At 40.4% G+C, this 22,295-nt stretch overlaps 1 protein-coding gene across 1 annotated transcript in view; it reads left to right on the plus strand.

Moving 5' to 3' along the window:
* Nucleotides 1–22,295, plus strand: part of RHOJ (ras homolog family member J) — an 85,070-nt gene that overhangs the window by 41,414 nt on the left and 21,361 nt on the right. The gene's annotated exons all lie outside the window — the stretch shown is intronic.

Raw genomic sequence — 22,295 nt, forward strand, 5'->3', positions numbered from 1 at the left:
TTTTGAACACCTATCAAATCTCAAACATTATATTAGTGATATTTATACACATTATCTCTAATCCTCACAATGATAACAAGAAAGTATCAAGATCCTAATTTCAAAAACAAGGAAACAGACTCACATACATTAGTTAATTTGCCTACAGTCATAGAACTACTTAAAAAATTAATTCTCAACAAATAAATAAAGGAGTGTTCAGGTAGGCAGAGGCATAGCTTTGATGTCATTACACATGTCTCTGATTGTGTCCACTCATACATGGGTATTTGTGAGCACACATGTGTTCACACACTCCAAAAGCAGCACAGCATATTGAGAATAGCATGAGCTTTGAAGTCAGACAAACATGAATTTAAATATAGTGTCCAGGGTGTACTGGCTGTGTGACTCTCTCTGCAAATCAGTGTCCTTAATGACAAAAGTCACAGAATAACTAAAACTCAAACATTTCCTCATCACCTCAATCACATCTCTGGAAATATTAAACTCAAAGAATTTCTATCACATCCTAAAGAACTTCATACACATCGAGGTACTGAAGCAACTTGAGCTCTCTCAGTGCTGTTGCTTCTGCGCCTTACTTGGCCTTACCTTCACATCATCACAGCACAAACCCAACAATGGAAAAAAGTTCATGATCAGCTTGCCTCATTAAAAAGAATGTCAGAGAACACAGCTGGCTACATCGATACACAGGACACACTGTTTAGAAAAAGAAATATTTTTAAACTGTACAAATCTGACCTAAGTACAGACCAGTGTATAAATCCAGAACTATGATCTCTTCCTGGGTAAATGCTTACAAATTGAAGGGTCTAGGACACTTCTAAAACCCATGATTACCCATGGGAGGGATCTCATAGAAGACATACTGTCACAGTAGTTCAGACCATCAGAGACATCAAAAGGAGGGAGTGATTAGAGCCCATGCTTTGAATTCAAACAGACCTGAATTCTAATCCTAGTCTGTCACCTATTATCCATGTAACTAGTGTTATTATTAGATGATTTATGACCTTTTCATAAACCTAAAGGCCCCATCGTGCCAGGATTCCTGATGTTTCAAAGACCCAGCTTAAGAGTGTCTCATGCTTCCCCTCCCCCACCCCTAGCTCTTTCCTGGCAACAACCAAGGGAACTGGGCCAGGTGCCAGGAAGGGCGCAACCCCTAGTCTGTTTCCCATCACCTTCTGAAGAGCTCCCCCTCTCCCTCCTCCCCTCATCCTCATGTTCTTACTACTCACCACTTGTCTCTAACCCCCTAGCTTTCACCTTGGTCTTTGAAATATTTCTCTTTTAGTCTCAAGCGATTTCTCTCCTCTCCTATTGCATGTGTAAGTGAAAAGCACAACCTGCAATAACAACAAAATTAAAAATTAAAGTCTTGAGTGTTTAGGGAAGTTGGGCTTAATAATAAGCCAGACATCAAGAGCCTTGTAAGTGTCCAGAGGTTTTCCTCAGAATCTGTACAAAAACCGTATAGTTGGTAAACCTGGGCTTTGAAACCAGACAAACCTATGTTTTCCTTCTGGCTCCAACTCTTATTACTAGTGTTCTTGGAAAAATCATAAAACCTAAGGCTCCTTTTTCTTTTACTGTTAAAGTGAGAAATTAAGTGAGTTAATTCACATAAGGCACTTAGCACAGTGCCTGCACAGTAAGTCTGCAGTGAATGTTAGCAATTATTAGTATTGTTACCTTCCTCTTCCTGATTCTCCTACTGTGCTTTTCTTTGACCACTAGGATTCAAGATTTTTTTTTTTTTTTTTTTTTTTTTTTTACTTTAACACTATATGGAGTAAGAAACCCTTCTGGTTTTTTAATACATAATTATAAGAAGTCATTTTATTATGTGCTATATGGGCTAGCCTAGGAACCTAAGCACTGGGAAGTGTGGTTGGGAGGGGGTGCAGATAAATATATTCCAACTTTTAAATTCAGCTTGACAAACTTTAGGTCACAACCTATTTGCAGGTTTATACAAGAAAGCTTTAGAGTCAGCCCTTAGTGGAAATAGAGTTATTAATTCATTTTAACTGCTCTCTAGGTTCCTACCCAGCTCTATTTTACAGGTTTTGAGACAGAACTAGAAGAGACGCAAAATACGTCTGTGATCAGAAAGAACTGGAGCTAATCGGGGAGGCTTCTAGGAGACATAGGAATCTTGGCCTTTATTTGGGTTAAGAATGGAGTAGCCAGATTAAAGATTAAGCAAAAGTTGGTGTAATTATGTTGAAATAATACACAAGTTTTCTCAGTATCACGTACACTTCTTAGACTCTCAGCAAGTCTCTTAAGCAGTGAACGTGGAAGAGTTCAGTTCTGGAGCAGCATCTCCCGTGGTGATTACTTGCTTTCCAAATGTATCTGAACTTTCAAAGCATGAAATTTGAAATCACAACCTTCCCCTTTTGCAGACTCTACCCTGTTTTCACCACTCTTCTGTTTCTTCTTCCTTCTTTCCTGTATCCCTTCAATCTGGTGTGTTCTAGCGTGTAGGTGGAAAAAAAATAGAGAAAAAAAGTCAAGAAATTAGAAACTTAATGGAAGAAATGATGAAATTTTTCATTGTAAATTGTCTAGAAAGAGACTAATAAGCTTGCATTAGCAAATGAAAACCATCCTTGTTCCCACTTATAAAAGTGAATTGTCCTTTTCTCATATCTGAATGTCTTTGAGTAAAATAATAATAGCGGCTTCATAATGACTTCTGGTAGGACTTCTTTATTTTGCCTTCTTCTCACCTATCAGTGATGTGTGAAATAAGATAGATTCCTTATGTAACATATCCATACAACCCCCAATATCATATTAATAAATTTTGACATGGATTTTTGACTAGGTATGTTAGTATTGAGTAGCGTATCAAAACATGTACATATTTTCTTTCATGATCCAGTGATTTTACAAATTCAAATGTGGGCAAAATTTTGATAATTTATGTCAAGGTAAATGTGATTAAATGAAGTATAACATTTGTACAGCTAAGGATATAATAAAATATTTAAGTTTAGGAACTCGTTGACTTACATACCTTAAATCTGAGTCAGACTTCCCTTGATACTAGTGTGAAGGAAGAAGAACTTGCTCCCTATCATCCATCCTGTGGCTCGATTTATTATTTGTTGTTGCTCTTTTCCACTTTAACTTCCTTTGTCATTCTAAGGTAATCAGAAGGGAATTCCATATTCTATTTTTAGTATATTTTAGAGTCAGAAAAATGATGGGCATTTGGCCCTTAATATAAGGGCCAATTATATACACTCAACACTGATTTGTATTTCCTAACATTGCTCTCTTTCCTCTGTTTACTATTCATTCATTTTACAGACATTTATGGCATGCTGGGGCCACAGAGCGAACAAGGCAGACACAATCTCTATCTCACTGCAAGTTACAGGGGTCATCCTAGCTTCAGATGAGGCTTTACACGTTACTCACACAGCCAACATCCTTTGACCCTGCCTTCTCAGGATTGGGTCCATTCCCGGATGGATTTCTTTCCACAGTTCCAAGATGGCTGCAAGCAGCTCCCACAGCTACCTCCTTACTCATCCACTTCCAGTCAGAAAGAAGGCTCATTCCCCTATAACTCAAATAAAGGACCTCGAATTGAGTCTTGTTGGTCCCAACTGATATGACATGGATCGTGTGCCAACTCCTAATCAATCAGTATGATCAGGGACATGGGATATGTGATAGGTTTAAGCTAATCAGAACTCACACTTTCAACCAGTAAGAGACCACTGCATATGGCTGAGAAGCTCATGCACTTTTAGGAAGAAGGCATGGAATAGATGCTAGAAGGAACAAAATGTGTCGACCAAAGTCCCTGTCCTTACAGAGCTAATAGCCTCTGAAGAGCTGGTAGGATGACGGGAACACAACACATGCATGAATCATTTCTGATAGATAAGGGCTAACAAGTGTGTTATCCTGGGAATCTTCCCATAGCAACAGGACACAGGCCGAATGTTCTGTTAAAAAACTATCACTGAGCAGCCACCAAACTCTGCTCAAAACTGCTGGCCTCTGGCAGTGATTTAGAGGTGAAACCTTTCATGTTCAATTAGCCTACACTTTGATTCATGCAGTGCCTAAGAATTCACCTTTATTTATAAAGTTCAGGGTTTCAGATAAATTTGACAAGAGCTACTGAAAGTTAAAGTGTTTGCAAGGATGTTAGTTTCCTCGTTAATCATAACTTAATTTTCTCCATGTAGAGCTACTTAGATAAAACTAAAAGCAGTCAGCTCCATTCAAACCTCATGTTAGTAGAAATATCCTTTCTCCACCTCACATGTTACACCTCATCATCATCTGATGCTCTAAGTCAGTGGGTCTCAACCTTGTCCACACAATGGAATTGCTTAGAGAGCTTTAGCAAATGTCAGTGCAGGTCTTAGATTCTCTTTTAATTGGTCCAGGGTGCAGCCAAGGTCAAGAACACTACTCTAAGTAGAACCTTGTTAGAGATGAAGATGTGTCTCCTAGGAAACGTGCCCAAATGCACAAACAACTAATTTAAATGCTATAGCCAATCAGTTGGGAAATAAAGTTGACCTAGGATTAAATGATTAAATCAAATTCAGAAATAGGGAGAAATGTTTTTCATATCCACAGCAAGCCACTTATCTGTACATGCTTTTGCCCCACCGTAGACACATCTCCCACATCTCTACAGCCACCATCTGGTCTAAGCCCCTGCAAGAAGCTCCCAAGGCCGCACTGCAAGAAGCTCCCAAGCTATAAAATACCCAAGGTGTCCAGGCCATTGCTCATTCCCCCTCATTCACTATGGCCAGCAACATTTACCCTTCTTTTCCTCCACCATCTTCTTTTCCTTTCCCATCTCAGGGCCTCTGTATGTGTTTCTCCCTCTGCCCAGAATATTTTACACACACACACCTGACCTCTTCCCACTACACAGAAAAACACTCTTTGCCTTGCTAACTCTGCTTATTGCTCAGGGCTCAGCTTAAACTTCACATTCTCAAAGAGGTTGTATCTGATCCCTAATATAAAATGAACCTTCTATTTTATACTCTCTTAGCACCCTATTTTACATTTCCCAGTGAGAGGCTATTTGTACAATATCTGGCTCCCCCTTCAGACTACAAGGTCCCTGAAGACAGGACAATTCTATTTTGCTCACCCATGTATGCCCTAGCACCCACTCTTACCCTCGGTCCACAGTAGATGCTCAATAAATAACTTTTCAGTGTAAATGACATTTACTTACACTGAAGGACATTATAATACATAGCTTATGAAGTGTATAGCCATATTTACTAAAGATGATATTTAGGACTCTGTTCACTACATTATGTAAGTGTTCTCTTTACAAAAACCCATAGAAAAGTGTTGTTCACAGTCTCCGTTTTAGGAATAGTTATGTTTTTCTTGAGTAACCCACTGAGTTTTGCTACCATATTCCATATATCATTAGATTTTGATTCACAGTGATTTTATAAATCATTAGGTAATCAGGTTTGCCTCTTTGCTTTGACTAATTAAGAAGCTCAGAACCACATTTTTGCCCCTCCCCCCACCCCTGCCTACACCAGAGCAGGCTCTCATGATGTGTATTTCGCATTCTAACTTCATTCCAATTTCATCTAGTCAACCATGCCTTCATTATCCCTCTGCTCCTCACTTTTAATTCCAATATATTTATAAGCTATCTTGCATACTCTTTGGAACTAAGCAAGACAAGTAAATAAATTAAATAATGGAAAATAACTTATTAAAGAAAAGAGAAAGGATATCTATGAGGTGATGAGGTGTGTTTCAGGGGATTCAAAAAAATAACACCTCTTTTCCCTGCCTGAGAGAGAGAAAGAAGAGTCAAACAAAAAAAATCAGAATGGGCTTAGGCACATGGGCAACAGTGGGCTTCCTAATCCAGCACAAACATCACTGGGAAAGAAAGGCCTATGTATTGGTCTGGGGGTGAGGGAGGACACAGCCCTTTTACCTCTAAGCTTCAGCAAGCTCTCTGAAGACAAATCCCAAAAAGAAAGGGGGAACAACGTACGTCCAGTAACTGTTCCCAAATTTACCAATCAGATAATTCTCTCCACTCTCCTGGGGGCAATCAGGCTAGCACTAAGTGAAGTTCTTCACGTGGAAACGTTATGTCAAGGGAAAGGATGTCTTCTCTTCCCCAACATCATTGACTTTATAACATTTATTTCAGCTAGTAAGTATTTTACAAAATAGTCACTGTATTAGTTTCCTATTGTTGCTATAACAAATTAGCACAAATTTATTATCTTGCAATTCTGGAGGTCAGTATGTGTTTCAGAAGGCTAAAATCAAGGTGCCATCTGAGCTGTATTCCCACAGGCTCTAGGGGAGAATCCGTTCCTTCCCTCCTCCAGCTTCTAGAGTTGCCTGCATTCCGTGGCTCATGGTCCCTTCGCATCACTCCAACCTCTGCTCCTGTTCTGACCTCTCCTTCTCTGACTCTCCTGCCTCACTCTTTCCCTTATAAGTACCCTTGTGATTACCTTGGGCCCAAAGGGTAATCAAGGATAATCTCCCCAGTTCAAAATACATAATGTAATCACACCTGCAATGTCCCTTTTGCCATATAAAGTAAAATATACACAGATTCTGGAAATTAGGATGTGGACATCTTTGGGGGACCATTCCAACTACCATAATTATGCTAAATAATTACAGCTATGTGAATATGCCAAGGTATAAATTTGGGACAAGCTTAAAACCATATCATAAAACTATCTCCAGTATCCAGTTCCATACTATCCATTCAAACCAGTTCATGAATTCAAACCATTCAGCCCAAAAACATGATATAAAATACTTTTTACTTTTTTTGATATTTCCAAAAGCTGATTTTAAGAAAAACACCACTGCTTTCAAATCAATAGCCCTCTACCATGCAGCTGTGATGAAAAAAGCTATTTTGTTCTTCCTCCTGCCTGAGTTCACCACCCTTTCTGTTGTGCCCCAAGCCCTGCCCCACTTCCTACTCCCAGCCATGTCCTAACCTCCTCCTTCACCCTCCACACCCTACCAAAAACGCAACAGCATCAGAACAGAGACATGAAGATGGGATAAGAAGCATCTTTCAGGAACGGGAACATGAAAATGAGATAATATTTAACAGAGAAATTAGGAAACTCTCCATAACTACTTAGGAAGTGATTTGGCTGGAATTTTGGACAATTTTCCTACCCCTCTTACTAGCTCTAGATTTTATAATACATATTAATTGTTTATTCCTCTTGCCTTTTCATACTTTTCCTATAAGCTCTAAATGGTTAAGGTCTCTATCATTCTCAAGTGAAAGCCCTTCAAAATCCAGGGTAGTGTCACAAAGGGTCATTCGATAGATATATGTCTGTCATTAATCCTGAGTATCAGGTTGCCATTTGCCTGCGTGTGCCAATTCATAATTCCCTGAAAACTTAGAAAGCATGTGGGTTTTAGATAATTTTTTTATTGAAACATAATTAATTATACATATCTGTGGGGTACAGCATTGAATATCAATACCTGTGTGCAATATGTGATGCTCAAATCAGAATAATTGGTATATTCAACATTATACAATATAACCATTTTTTACCAATTTCTTGCTAACCCTCCCTTCTATCCCCGTTTCTAACCTTTGGTAGCCTCAGTTCTGTTTTAAATATTTTAAACTATGTGTCTAGCATTTTCTTTTTCTTGCATAGGCCACTTCACCCTTCTTGCCTCTCTCTGCTTTCCTCTAGCCATTTCTATTTTTAGGCAGGTCAGCACTAACTGATTTGTAAGGCTACTCCCTCCTTACTGTTTCTGAGATCATATGAGGAAAACAACTAGTTATAAATGCCATGGCTCATGGTGAACTAGAAGATCTGATCCTTGGATCACAGTCTAAAAGAAAACTTTTTGCTGACCAGTGAAGAATCAGCCAATGTGAGTTTAAAAAACACATACTGAATTTGTCTCAGGAGGTATGGTCAATGATTTTTTATTCTTGCTATTTTTTTTTTTTAAGTCCTAAACCTAATTAGCAGATGTCCTCTGCTATTTTTCTCTCTGCTTCTTGGCTGGGAAGTCAGTTTTGGAAGCAGAGTTGCTACAGCTCTAGCACTGTCCCCCATAGTACTCCTATGGCATGCTCCTATGGGCAGCATGGAGCCTAGAGTGATAGTGAAGCCAGCCCCTTGCAGAGGTTGGGATCAAGGGATTAGGCTGTTGTCCCCAGGCCCTGAAATCGACAACCTCAATGGCTGCCTTATGTCACACAAAAAGACCAGATCAGAGTTGTCCCAGCTGTCAGTGCTAAGAACTAGCTAAACACTCCATCACTGTCTATCTTGGAGAATACCCAAGCCATGGGCTCCATAGCCTTCCTTATTTTCTAGAATTGATCAGTTTCAATTCAACAACTGTGTCTCCTGGCATCCACACTAGAAAGTATCACCAGGACCTTCTGCTGTGATTTCCTAAATGCTGGGAAAACTGCAAGACTTTACAAACTCCCATGCAGCCTACCAGATGTTCCTGAGATCCCTAGAAGAGCTTTATCGGTTTGATGTGCTCCCCTTTAAAATGTATGCCCTCCTGGAGGAAGAGGGGGAAAATGTTTAAGTATCCACTCACTCAAGAAATACCCGTTTGCTGAATACCCATTACTTGGGAGGCACTATGCTGGGTCCTGGAGGTTTGTCTTTGCCAGTAAGGTGTTCACAGTCTAGTCAGTTATCAAACATCTGTAGAATCTCAGTGTGTGGGAAAAGAGAAAACAGATTTTTATAAGGAAGAAGAGGAAAGCAGGATACCAATGACCAGGGCCAAAGAGGAGAAAATGGGGTGAAGGGAGCTCACCAAAGAAGACTTCCCCAGCTGCTCCTAACGCCATGTACACACAAGTGCCATGGTGGACAGATGGAAAGACAGCAAAAGAAGGTACTTCCATGGGTCCAGAGGTACTTTTTTAAAATTAGGTCACAAAACTTAGAAAGACACTTAGAAATCCCTATGTAGAAGAAAGCACGTTGGGTTTTCACAGTGATCCAAGCTGCCAGGTACAATCTATTGAAATACTAAAACAAAATACCAAAAAACTGCCCTTTTCAGCCACAGTTCCTTCCCCACCTCAAATCCCCACTAAGGAAACCACCCTCTCGGGAGGCATCCCCTGTAGCAGATCCCTGCAGCTCTTTGCAGAACTCATCCTGGGACTATGCCCCAACCTCCTCACTTCTGAAGACCTATGAGAGGCAAGTAAAAATGAGGACTGAGTTCTGTTCAGACCCAGCTTCCCTTCTGCATTACCTTGTGGAGCATACTGCTCCCTTCATATTTGTCTATCAGCCACTCAAGGGGCTCAAAGAAGGCACAGTTAAGAGAAGGATGAAAGCCTGGTCACTTAGAGTGTGGTCTGGAGAGCAGCAGCAAGGGCACCACCAAGAAGCTTATCCGATATGTAGATTCTCAGGCCCCACCAAGACCAACTGAATCAAAATCTGTATATTAACAAGAACCACTGCTACCCAACCCCACCTCCCCTCATCCTTACACCCCCCACCCCCACCCACACACACACACACTCCTGATTAAAATACACCTTTCAATGGCAGCAGGGGATTAAAACAGCTCCAGCCCTACTCTCTGCCCTGTCTCACACTGAATGAAGGGCCACCACTCCAAGTGCTACCTGCTCTATCTCTGTTTTGGAGCCACATTTCTTGAAGCCTTAAGAAGTGGCTCTTGCCATAATTTCACCGAGAATTCCTCTCCACTATTAACAGAAGGATGCTCTGTGTCGGTGGCCAAGTCATCTGCAAATCATCTTAGCTCTTTCTCCTTTATGTACCAACCTCAAGCTTCAATAGGTCACATCCTGTATCACCTACCCCTAGCACTATACACCAGTTGGGTGCTGGCATCAGGTCTCATCTAACAAACTCTGTGACTGAAAATATTATTTTATTTGTTATCCATTTGTTGAATCCCAGTAGTGGGCCAAATCCTCTGCTAGAGCTTGTGGATCAGACTGCACAGTCCTACCATACAGCCATTAGAAATTTGTGCTGGCAGGGGAGGGAGAGGTGCAAGCTCGCAAGGTGGGGAGGCCAGAGTTCCAGAAGAAGTAGTAGGCGAGCTACTGTAGCCCTCCTGACCATGCCAAACCTCTGCTCTTCTGCAGCAACCTTAGTCTAACTTTGTCACTCTACCAGTGTCCTCTTGGACGACAGGGCTCAGCATTGTGAGTCTACCCAGAAAAGAACAGGCCAGACAGAAATGACAAGAGTCAGTTCGTCAGCTCTCCCCCAGCCAGTCCCACTCAAAAGCCAAGCCCAGGTCCTTGCCATATGCTGTCCTGCCTACAGCCAGCTCAAATGGAGTTTAACAGTCCGAACAGGTTTGGGTTTTCCCAGCTGAAAGGTCATAGGGGAGACGGGGGGAAGTACAGAGAGCTCTCTGGGTGACCAGGTCAGTTTAGATCAACAATGGAGACGCCGGGGAAGCTGTGAGACAGGCCCAAACAGCCCAGACAACCAGACTAAACCAGCTCCTTGAAGCTGCCCTGGAATGGAGCCCACATTGGGCTTCCCAAGATTGATTCTGATAGAGTATCTACCACCCCTCCCCACCTGCCCCTTCCTTCCTTTCCACCCTCTTTCTTACCCCACCCCCATCCTTCTCCCCAGAAAACTGACTTTTCCCCTTCTTGACTTTTTCACAAGGCCATTTCTCTAGTTAGTGGCAAAGCCACTGAATACCACCCTTCCCCAGCTTCACTGCCACACCAGGTCCTGAACGCCTTACTTCACAAGGACAGGATAGGGAGACAACTTCACACCCCACACACATGCAAAGTCCTGACCTCTCACCCACATGGTTCCACTGGCACAACCTTATTTTGCCTCTGACCAGTTCATGACTGACTTTGAGAGCCATCATTTTATCTCTAATTCTCTTTCCTACCCTTGAGTCTTTAACCTCCTAGTCTTAGAGATTGCAGTTCCAGCTACCCATGCTGGCCTCAACAATGTGGTATTTTAAATTGCTGAGTGTCTTTGTGTTCCAAGAAAAAGACATGAGGTCAGTAATAATAATGGTTTAGCAAATGACCCCTTGACCTGTAAAAAAAATGAAATAAAATAAATACCTGTATTATAAAGAAAGAGTATTAAATTATAAAAGTTTGTCATCTTTCCCCACCCCCTATGTTCTCCTTCTGCTGAGGAGAGAAAGTACCCTTGGCCATTCAGCTTCCCTCTCCCCAAAGCCCAAAGGAGAGTGCAAGCAAGAGCATCAGCCAACCCTGGGCTTTACTATGTTGCCACAAAGTAGACTAAAACATTTACAGAAGGTGTGCTGGTGAAGAATAGAGGGTAATGAAGAAGCTTCAAGGCTGTGGCAGGCTATGAAAAATACTGAGCAGAAGATAGTTTTAAGAAGCAGTGCTGTGGTTTATGATTTGAATTCCCCTTTGGTGTCTTCATCTTTCTGGAAAGATCAAAATGGTTTACAAGTATAGCTTGTTGGTGCTATTTCCTTGAAGGTGAAACCACCTTCAGACTGTACCACATGGTTCCCCACTTATATTTGAGTTACATTTTTAAAGTCCCTTTAAATGCACAGAAACTCTACTGGGTTAATTGTACCTCACCTAAAATCTGACAGAAAATCACCAGCAAAACCAAGAATAGCAATTAGAAGCCTCAGATTGCTAATCCATCAACCCAACTGACCCCAAGTGCCAAACACTGCACTAGGCATTTCTTTAGCTTTGAGAGGCAATGCATCCCATAGGTTCTGATGGTAGACAATGTTAAGTGCATCCTTTTCCTGTCTTTGAACCTCATCTTAACAGAACTGGCTAGCCATGCACTTTATGTTGCTGATAAGCATCCCCAAAATTATATTTTTATTTTTAGATGGCTTGAGGAAAAACAATTAGGAAAAGAATATGAACAAACATATAAAAGTGGTGTAAGTTACCTTATACAAACTCTGAAAAAATACTTCATAATGAAGTTACAAGTGAAAGATGGTCTCATATATTTATTACAGAAAGGATCCAAGAACTGTTCTATCTCAAATTGTCATATGTATACACATATATATATACAGCCTCCTTTGATCATAATTAACTATCAAATATTAATCAAATATTAATATTTCTTGACAGATACGGTTACCTTATTTTTACCTGAAAAGAACCTCTATGTGTTGTTGTTTTTTGGGGTTTTGGGGGGTTTGGGGGGAGGAGGGGAGTTGTTTTGTTTTATTTATTGAAACAACTGATTGTACATTTCTGTGAGAGGACCCCTGTTTGTTAGCTGAAAAGAAACCTTATTCTGGCTGGGGATATTAAACAAATATAAATGAAATAAATAAAGGGAAAAAAACCCACAAATACATAAAATTCTAGGACTCTGAATAAACAAAGAAACAGATGAGTAAATATAATCTTACGCCAACAACCATGCACAAAAGTAGAAAACAGGAAAAAAATCACTTAATGGTCTCCAAATTATCTTGTAATTGTTTGGAAAAGAAGTAATTGAGGGCAGAAATATACACTCTAAATATTCACTTGTTTAGTTTATCTCACTACAACGAAGACATTGTCAATAGAAGGCTATATTTAGAGCCAGTTTACTACTCTTGTCTTTACAGCTCATATACTTCTTTCAGTTTACAACTAATACATTTTGGCAGATTCTGGCATTCTCAAATGCACGATATTTTCTTGGTTCCTTGCATAAACACATATAGGCACAGCAGCAGTGGCTCATCATAATTCTCTGAAAAAAGATGAGTTGCTCTACAACGCATAGTTTATAAACCTCCACTGCAGCAGACCTATTCATCATGTGTTCTCCTCTTTAATATATAAGCTTGGTCCCACAACCTAAAATAAATCTGGATAAGTCTAAGACAAAAGCTTCAGAGAGTGAACCTAGGAGAAATGGTAGAATTTGAGCAATGGGAGGTAACTTAGATAACGTTCAATCCAATCTGTACATAACAGTAATAATAATAGCACAATAACCACAATTGTTGAGCACTCAAATATTGCTTTTTCTGATTGTTTTACATGTTCATGATAGCAAAGTATGGAAAAATAAAGTGTTTTCCAGGCATATTTTTACATATGCAGTATAGTATTTTATCTCCTACTATCTAGACATTATATCCTCAATATTTTACCACATTGTTCATTACTCTTTAAAAGGTTCCACCATAAGGGTACTCTGTAACTGGTAAGGACCAATCCCCTATTACTGAGCATTTAGGTTATTTCCAACTGTTAGCTACTATAAACACTTTGGTAACGAATATTCTAATATGTATATATTATTGTTCACTTATATGATTATTCTTTGGGATTCACTGCAGAAGCAGAATTGCTGAGTCAGAGGTGAAAAAAACGTTTCATGTTTAGGCTTTTGATCTATATTGCCAAATGGCTTTCCAGAAAACTTGAGCCAATTTACGCTTCCTCCAGTAGCATATGAGCTCCCACATCTTCATGCACTCACCAGCACTGGGTGCCACATCTTCATCATTACCAATTTGATGGAAAATTGTATCTTTCTTTCGTTTGAATTGTTTTAACTCCCATATTCACTGGCCCTTTATATTTATTTCTTTGTAAATTGTCTATATTCTTTTTGTTTGTTTGTTTGTTTGGATTAACCGTTATTGATTAGAAAGCATGCTTATGTATCAAAGATAATAATCTGTTCTGACCCTCATATATTTTGACCATTTTCCCAGTACACTCACCTTTTTTTAAAGTCAAATATATCAATCTCTTTCTTTACAGTTTTCTTTATTTGCTTTTATATTTTCAAAGTCCTTTTTTATTTACAAATAGTAACCAATTGTCTAAATACAATATATTGAATAACTTCATCTTTCCCCACTGATTTGAAATGTCATTTATCATATACTGAAACCTTACATATATAGCATAGGCGCTGTGGCTGAGATTACTGTTCTGTTTCATTGACTCTTGTGCTGGAGCTATACTGCTTTAATTAGTAAAAATTTATAATAACATTAATGTGTATATTATGTCACATAATATATATTAACATATGTCACTATTTTTTAATTATTAGCTATACTCACCAGTTTAATTTTTCATATGGCTGCTATAACCACTTTGTCATGTTCCCAACTCAAAAATCCTATTTGAATTACTTTAAAATTATTAAATTAGGGAAGTCTGGCATCTTTGCAATATAGAGCTTTCCACTCAAGAACATGAGTTATTTCTCCATTTGTCTCCTTTTATGTATCTCAGCAAAGTGCTGTGATTTTTTTTTTCCATAAAGGTCTTGCACATTCCTGGATACTTTACAGTTTTCATTGTTATTATGAAAAGGATATTTTCCATCACATTTTCTAACTAGTTATAGCTAGCATCCAATGGAATTGTTATGAGCCTAAATAATGCTTTGAAAACTCTTGACAGGAATGCACTGTTCCACTCTCATCATCAACTCTGTGTTTGAATTTCTTAATGACTATTCCTAGGTACAGAGAGGAGAGTGCTGTTCCATACAGACTGCCTTCTTCCTATATTGTGTGTCAGATATGATCTAAAGACTTAATGTCTGTGTAGCACTTTATACATCTTTTAAGTCTTTCCTCATATATTATCTCATCTATGATCTCTCTAAAGTGAACAGGATACATTGAGTAACAGAGTTATTATTATTCCCATCTCAAAGTTGAGAAAACTGAGATTCAGATCCGAATCACTGGCCTGGAGAGCTTGATAAAAATGCAGACTTCTGAGCCCCACCCAGACCTATTTTCTCAGAATCTTAGGGGCAGGGTAAAACCAGGGAAGCTGTGTTTTTAACTAACTCCCTCTGCTGACTGCTATGAAACATTTAGATCACCCAGTCAAAGTCAAGGTTGAAATGGAATGTTTCTGCCTCTAAATTAAGTATTTATTCCACCACACCTCAATGACAACTTAATTATTGTGAGTTTCCAGCAATGTCTAAATACAACTAAAGAAGCTGGCATGTCTTTTAAAAGTATCTCTTTATACAGAGGGTGCTGCAAAAAGCACACTGTGCTTTGTGGGCCACGGCCTCAGAGTATAGATTTTATTTATAACTTCTTCCCAAAGTCTTATTTGGAAAACAGCTCCCCTGTACTCTGTAGCTAATGTCAGGCTGGCCTGGCTACTATTAGAACCTCGGACATCTTGGCAGCAGTCATGCCCCACTGGCCCAGAGTCCAAAAGTCCTGTAGCTGGTGAAAGTTGACTAGAAAAGTACAGGTTCCACCCAGCAGAGCCACATTTCCATGGTATCCCCTCACAAGAGGTGGGCCAGCTCCAACGTAGGACATCATTGCTGGTGCCCCATATGCCATTCAGTGTCCAGAAAAGTTCACAGGTGACCTTCAGGAAAGGCCAAAGACTCATCTAGAGAAAACAGACACCTAAGGAAAAAAAAACCTTCGGTTTGGTTGGAACTTAATGCACTTTTCAGTCACTCAACTAACATTCACAGAGCTACTTTCCCAGCTTATGCGAGACCCTGAGACATGAGAATAAATAACACACAGCATCTTATGACCCATCTTATGACCCAACTAAACATGGAAAGAGGCTTAAGATTTGGGGGGCATCGACAAGGCACTATGGAAGTGAGTTTTCTAGGTTGTGGGTGTTTTCCAGGCTGACAAGAATGGGGAAAGCATTCCAGAACTTCTCTTCCAGAATTCCAGAGGGAACAGTTTAAGTAAAGACATCATGAGTATAACAGGTTGTAAGAAGTTTGTAGTATAGGAGGGTAAAACATAAAAGAGAGCTGGAAAGGCAAGCCAGGGCCGGATTACAAGGACATTTTATGCTCTTAGAAGGTATTTGAAAACATCTTGGAGATAACTGGGAGCCACAGCCGCATTCCAACAGTGGCAGTGAGGAGGAGGAATCACAAAAGCTGGAGCCTGGAAAATGGGGCGTGGATTAGGAGCCTTTTGCAATTGACAAGACTGGGGTGGGGGCTACATGGAGACAGCTACTACATGATGGTAAAGAGGAGTCAGATTCTAAAGAAACTTAGCAGGTAGAATTGGCAGGATGTGGAGATCAAATAAATGTTAAGGAAGGAAGGGTGAGGCCAAATAAGACTCAAATTCCAGGATATGGATGTATTGGAATTGTGGCTCTATCTTTGGTTTTGCCTCATCCCCATTCAGTTCCAAAAGTCCTAGAACTGAGCAAATTCCTCCCAAATCTTCTCTTCCTCTGTCATCAAACAAGTACTGACAAGGGCAGGCTTCCTGAGAAAGCCCTCATCTCAGAATCCTAGTGGATTCTCCGGAAACCTGTTTGGTTTTCTCCTTAGTCTTTGTTCTACGGAAACAGAACCTCATGCCAGCACATCAAATAAGAGACTTCCCTGAGCAACTTTTGTTTCACACACATACAGTCTGCTGCTCAGTTAACAAGAAGCACCCTTTGCAAAGAACGGAAATGAACTGGCTCAGGAAAGCTAGAGCAGACGGGTGAGAAGTGTTTCAAGGAGCATTGAGAGGGATGTATATGTTGGAAGGATGAAACCCCACCAGGAAGGAATTCACCACCAGTCATAAAAATCTATTGTTTGTTTCTAGTTTCATACCTACTGCTTCTAACTTATTTTGATTTGGGGGGAATTTTATCCCTGGTGCTTCTGAGTTTTTCCCTTATAAAATGTACATGCACATTTGTGAGGCTTAAAACAGGTCACCACATGCACAAGCAGCTGGTAGGAGTGGACACTAGAGCTAGGTGAGTCACTGTCCCAGATAAGATCTTCCAGAACACAGGAAAGGAAGGAGAGCAGGGGAGGAGGACTAGCTCAGATAGGAATGGAGCAGTAGATGCTGCTGAAGATATCCAGTCAGCATAATGAGGGTCAGAATTGTGAATTATCATTTCAATTCTCCGTTTTTTGCAGCATACTAGACACGGACAACCTGTTGTGAAGATCACTCCTGACTTTTTTTTTAAGATTTATTTGAGCAGACAGTGAGTCATGAATTGAACAGCTCCAAGCTGGAGTGGTTTGGGGCTCCACTGAAGGGGCATGAGGAAGACTTTTATAGGGTAAACACAGAAGCAGAGCAAAGAAATTATTCTGATTGGCTCAAGTGCAGATCATTCCAGGGGAAATACCCGAGTTAGAAGTTAGTTGGTGGTTTTTTTGTGTTTAATCAGGCACCATCTATAATTGAAACAATATAACTCAAAATGAAAAATCATCTTTTATCTATCAAATTAGCAATACATTTAAGTTTCACAATATCCTGGATTGGTATATATATGACAAAACAGGCCATCTATTAAAAAATTAGTGAGAATATAAACTAGTGCAAACTTTTAGAGGACAGTTCACACACACTTTCCAACTCCAAAAATTCATTAACCTTGACCAATTTACAAAAGAATGGCAAAGATATAAGTAAGTACAGTGGTACTTATTGAAGCATTCTTTTTTCTGTTTTTGGTTTTTTTCTTTATCATTGTGGCATAATAGATATGAAATAAGATTTGCTATTTTAATCATTTTTAAGCATGCAATTCTATGCAGTTAATTACATTCACAATGCTGTGTAACTATCACCTCTATCTATTACTCCTGACTTTTGAACAGCTTTTATGCCCCTTTAGGGTGAACACAATTTGTTCATTTTCTAGGTGAAACAGAGGCCCAGTGACTTCTACCCTAATCTCTCACCAAATGAGTAGCAAAGTACGGACATAGATTCAGGCATCGAGAAAAATTATCTGAATCTTGGATATAAGGCCAAGGTCATGCAGTATGTCCTTTCAGTGTCATGCTGGGCACTGTTTAACACACACCTACCCCCCCCATCTACAGATTAATTATCTAGGAAAATGTACCTTTGTTTGATTCTGCTATGAACAAAAAGCTCAGACTTTGTGAGGTTGCATATTAACATATAAATCTTATTGGGCAGAGATGCAAATAATTCCTGTTTTGTAGAAAAGAGAACATCAAAGTTTATCTTTTCTATAGGACAATAATCAGTTTTCTATTGAACCTGCCATCCTATTCTAATGTTGCTTCTTAAGTATCTATAAATGCCCAATTCTTCAAAATGCTCTCTGAACAAGATTTGCCATCTTACTGGTTCACTCATTTATGAATTAATAAATCTTTGACATGTGCTTATCCTATATTTACATGAGAGCCATGATTTTAACTTTCTTAAAATTCTATTTCTTGCTGTATCTGTAATCTAGTGTTCCTTCCTGCAAAACAGCACCTTTATGGTACTACATACACCACTTAATCAGGTGTGCCTCATCCCACCCACCAAATAGAGCACACTAGACATAAGTGACACCATTGGCTATATGCTAAGAATGGAAGGGTTCTTGGAGGCTTTCCCCCAATTGAGCTGGCATTTCCACCATTAGAGTTCTCTTGGGATTTATCATATATTCATCATATTGACTTCAAACAACTGCTTTTGGTAGCTGAAACAGCATGCCCACCACCCAACAAGAAAGGGGCTTTGAACTGGGTTCCTGGTGCTGCTAATGGGCTAGACAGATGGCCTGAGCTGGCTTACAAGGCATGACCAACACCTCCTCATTGGGTTTGCAAATGACACACAGTTTTTTGTGAGATGACTGAAAAGCTGAGGGCAGTAGAGTTTGGTCCCACCAGGGATATTTTCTCTCTAGGTGAAACTAACTGATCCTCAAGAAAGCAATCACTTAGACTTCATTAGCACCTCACAGAGACTCACAAAATTAACCACTGCAGTTCACTCAAAGAAGAAACACAAGGAAACAAAGTGTTTAATGGATTTGGGGAAGAAGACCTTCATTTTAAATACTTAACCAGTCACTGACAACTTTTCACACTTTATTGAGAGAACTACCTGAGCCATTAGCAGGTCATTTGACCCACTCTCTTTAAAATTTCTCTAAGCTCTGAAAACAACTCTAATAACTCCAAGAATAAAAGGTGATCTCGGATTTTAGCCTGACCACTGCCTGCCAGGCAGATTTGCTGGCTGGAGGTGCTTCCCAGCAGTTAGTATCTTGCCAGACAGCTTCAAGCTGCACCTCTGCACATTCTGAAGAACTTTCTTCTGCCTGAGTTGGTCCTGGCACCCCATTTCTGTACTCTATATTCAGCATCGACTATGTATGCCAGGAACTGTGCTATATACTGTGGGGTATATTGGGTATGGAGAATCAGTCCTCAAGGGTTTTCCTGTCCAGTGTGAGATATAAGACAGATCTAAATAGCTAATTAATATAGGGTAGAAAGTGACTACTAATTCACAAGTAGTAAGATTCTACTATGTGCCAGTTAATATGCATTTGGTAGTAACTGGAGAACAAGACAGGCTGGACCTTATTCACAGAATGGGCTCAATAAACATCTGTTGAAAGAGGAAAAATAGCAATTGTTCGGCACCACTACGGGCCAGGCTGTTTGCCTGGCATTTTCTCATTTAGTTTCCTCCTCACAAGTACTCCCTCTGGCAGGTGATGTTATCCCCATTTTTAACAGATAAGGAAAGAGGGGCTTAGGGATATTAGTTGACTTTCCCAAGGCCACTCAAGTGGTGAATAGCAAAGATAGGATTAAAACACAGAACTGACTTGAAAAATCCTGCTCTTTCAACCTGAATAATTTACCATTCGCATTTTACAGCAAGCCCTTCTTTCTGAGAAGTTGTGACTGATTCATTTACAAATTAAGGAGCCAACACAGGTTGGCAAGCAATAAGGCATCCACTGCTAGTTCAAGATAAGGACTCACCAAGCCATGACTTACACAATCTACAATGTGTGACTGACACTGGGATCTGTCTCCGGCTATCCCTTGATATCCTCTGGCATAAACTGTGTGACCCACCCATCTTCCTTCTGATAGAACAGGAGAATAAAAGGGCAGCGAAGGGAAATAAATCAACTCCCGGAGATAGGGGCAAAAGCTCTCCCCCTTACTTCAGGATTCCTCCAGCATGGCAGGCCCCACCACACACAAGAGTAGACAGTCACTACACAGCAAAGCTGAACATCCAACATGGTTTCCACACCAAAAAAAAATCTTCCCTTCCCCCACCATGTTGCCTTAACCCAAGGAAATTATTTTAATTCCTTCTCTTTCACTCTTTCGGGAAAAAAGAAGAACTCAAGACTTTCATAGCTTAACTAATCCTTCAGAAGAAAAACCTAAGTTAGTGGGCCCGGGCAGCCCGACCCTGTATGCCCACTTCTTCAGCCCCGCCCCGCCCCCCAGTGCACCCTGGGTAGCTCATGAACCACATACGTTGCTCCCGCAGTGCATGCTGTGTAGCTCACGAACACATCTGTTGCTCCCCGGCACATCCTGTGAGACCCTTGACCATCTTCCGGGACTCGGCTCGGGCCCCCTTCAGAAGCCCTCCCTGATCAAGATCCAGCAGCACATGTGCGCAGGCGCACGCACGCGCAGTGGAGCCCTGCTGCGTGCTCCCACGCCGCTCCCCGCTGCCCCGGCATAGCGGGGGCTGCGCCGCGTCATGTCGGTGCTTTGCCGGTAAACTGCCCGTCTCCGTGCTCCACGCGGAAGGAGATGTATTGGTCTTCTACTAATAATACTGAGTTCAGTTCAGGAACCCAGATGACCGTTGAAGAAAGGGAGAACAAGAGGGGAAGTCTGTGAGGTCTCAGCCCACCACTTACCCTTCCTGGGCACATGCTCGCCTCAGGCCTGGTGAAAGCCCCTGGAGTCAAAGCTTCCAGTGGGGAAAAAAAGGGTGAGGCCTGAGGAAAAGCAGGCAGGAGGGAATGGCTATTCTCTGAGAATACAGGGAAAATCCGAGCAGTCACTCCAGGGCTCCAGTGACAAAAGGTCAGAGCCATTGCTGGGGAATATTTGCAGTGCCCAGTGGGGCAGTGAGGATCACTTGGCTTCTAGCACTCGCTCCACAGATGGCCCTGCACCTGTAAGTTATGGGACAGTCTAAGGGGTCTCGGAACAGCTACCTCTCACCTGCATGCGCTGGGCTCGCTAGAGGCAGGAAATTCCATGTTGTAATGGCTGGGTTTCTTCCCTTCATTCCTAATCCATGACTAGGTAGTGAATTGGTCATTAAGGAAACCATTTAGGCAGATATCGGGAACGTCTGACTGGGGTGTCCTCCGCCAGCGTGCATGAGAGGAAAATAAAACAACAAAGAGCCCTAGGCCATGCGGTCTCACCTTCATTTCCATTGCTAGCCTGATTTATGAAAGGAAGAATGTTTAAATGTCCTTCTGTCAGTATTGTTACGGGATTGGATGGAGTTGGGTTTACCATTTGTAGATACACATTAAAAAGTTCATCTGAGCAGTTGCAGCCTCGTTATTAAGCTGAACACATGTTGATCTGAATAGATTAGAAAAGTAGTTCCCATCATCTAGGGAGGCAGTGTTTTTAAACAAGTGCTTTTGAAAGAATGAGCCATTAAGAAGTACTTTGCATATATGTAACCCATGAACCCAGACTAGTACTTTGCATATATGTAACCCCAGACTAGAGAATTTGGCTGGCATATGTTAGAGAGACGGTTATAAAAGGTTGCTATTCAATTTATCTTTTATTTCCTGCACAGCTAATGATAGGAGGAATCAAAAATCATCCTTACATTGCATTTGCACATTTTTTTTAATCAACCAGGGAAAAGCTCATACTTTCCTTTATATTTTATTTCCTTTTTCCAAACAGAGATTCAATTTTTTGGAAATTTAAATTTGCTCTTTCCATTCACCAAGAGAGTTATGTTACTCCTGCATTCAATCTGTTCAATCTCAGCTTAGTTTCAAGTTGAGACTTTGTTTCATTTCCAGACGTGTATAGAATAGTTGGTGTCCCTGTATTACTTCTCACTTTCAGACACAATTGCTTGGCCAGGCATTTAGCCCTCTGGTTTGTAAATCCAACTCCTACTTTTCACTCTCTACCCTTTAGGTATGTGAAACCAAATCATACATTTCCTTTTGCAACTAAAGTTCATAATTGTAATGTATCTATTGAGCTAAAGCACAGGAATATTTATTTTTTTTAAAAAAAACTTCTTAAAAATAGCTAAGCCCTTCTCTTTCAATTATTTGCTTTGCTTTATAGAGTATAAAATATGCATTTGGGTTCATATTCTTTAGTTTCAGGGTTTTATTAACACTTCAAAGACAGACAAAAGTAGAGAGATTTCTAACAAAGAAGTTTCTTGCATAATTCTGTATCCTGAAAGGTGGCTCAAATCAAAGAAAAGACCTAATGAGAAAG

Source organism: Cynocephalus volans, chromosome 3, assembly GCF_027409185.1.
Source record: "Cynocephalus volans isolate mCynVol1 chromosome 3, mCynVol1.pri, whole genome shotgun sequence".
NCBI classification, from domain to species: Eukaryota; Metazoa; Chordata; class Mammalia; order Dermoptera; family Cynocephalidae; genus Cynocephalus; species Cynocephalus volans.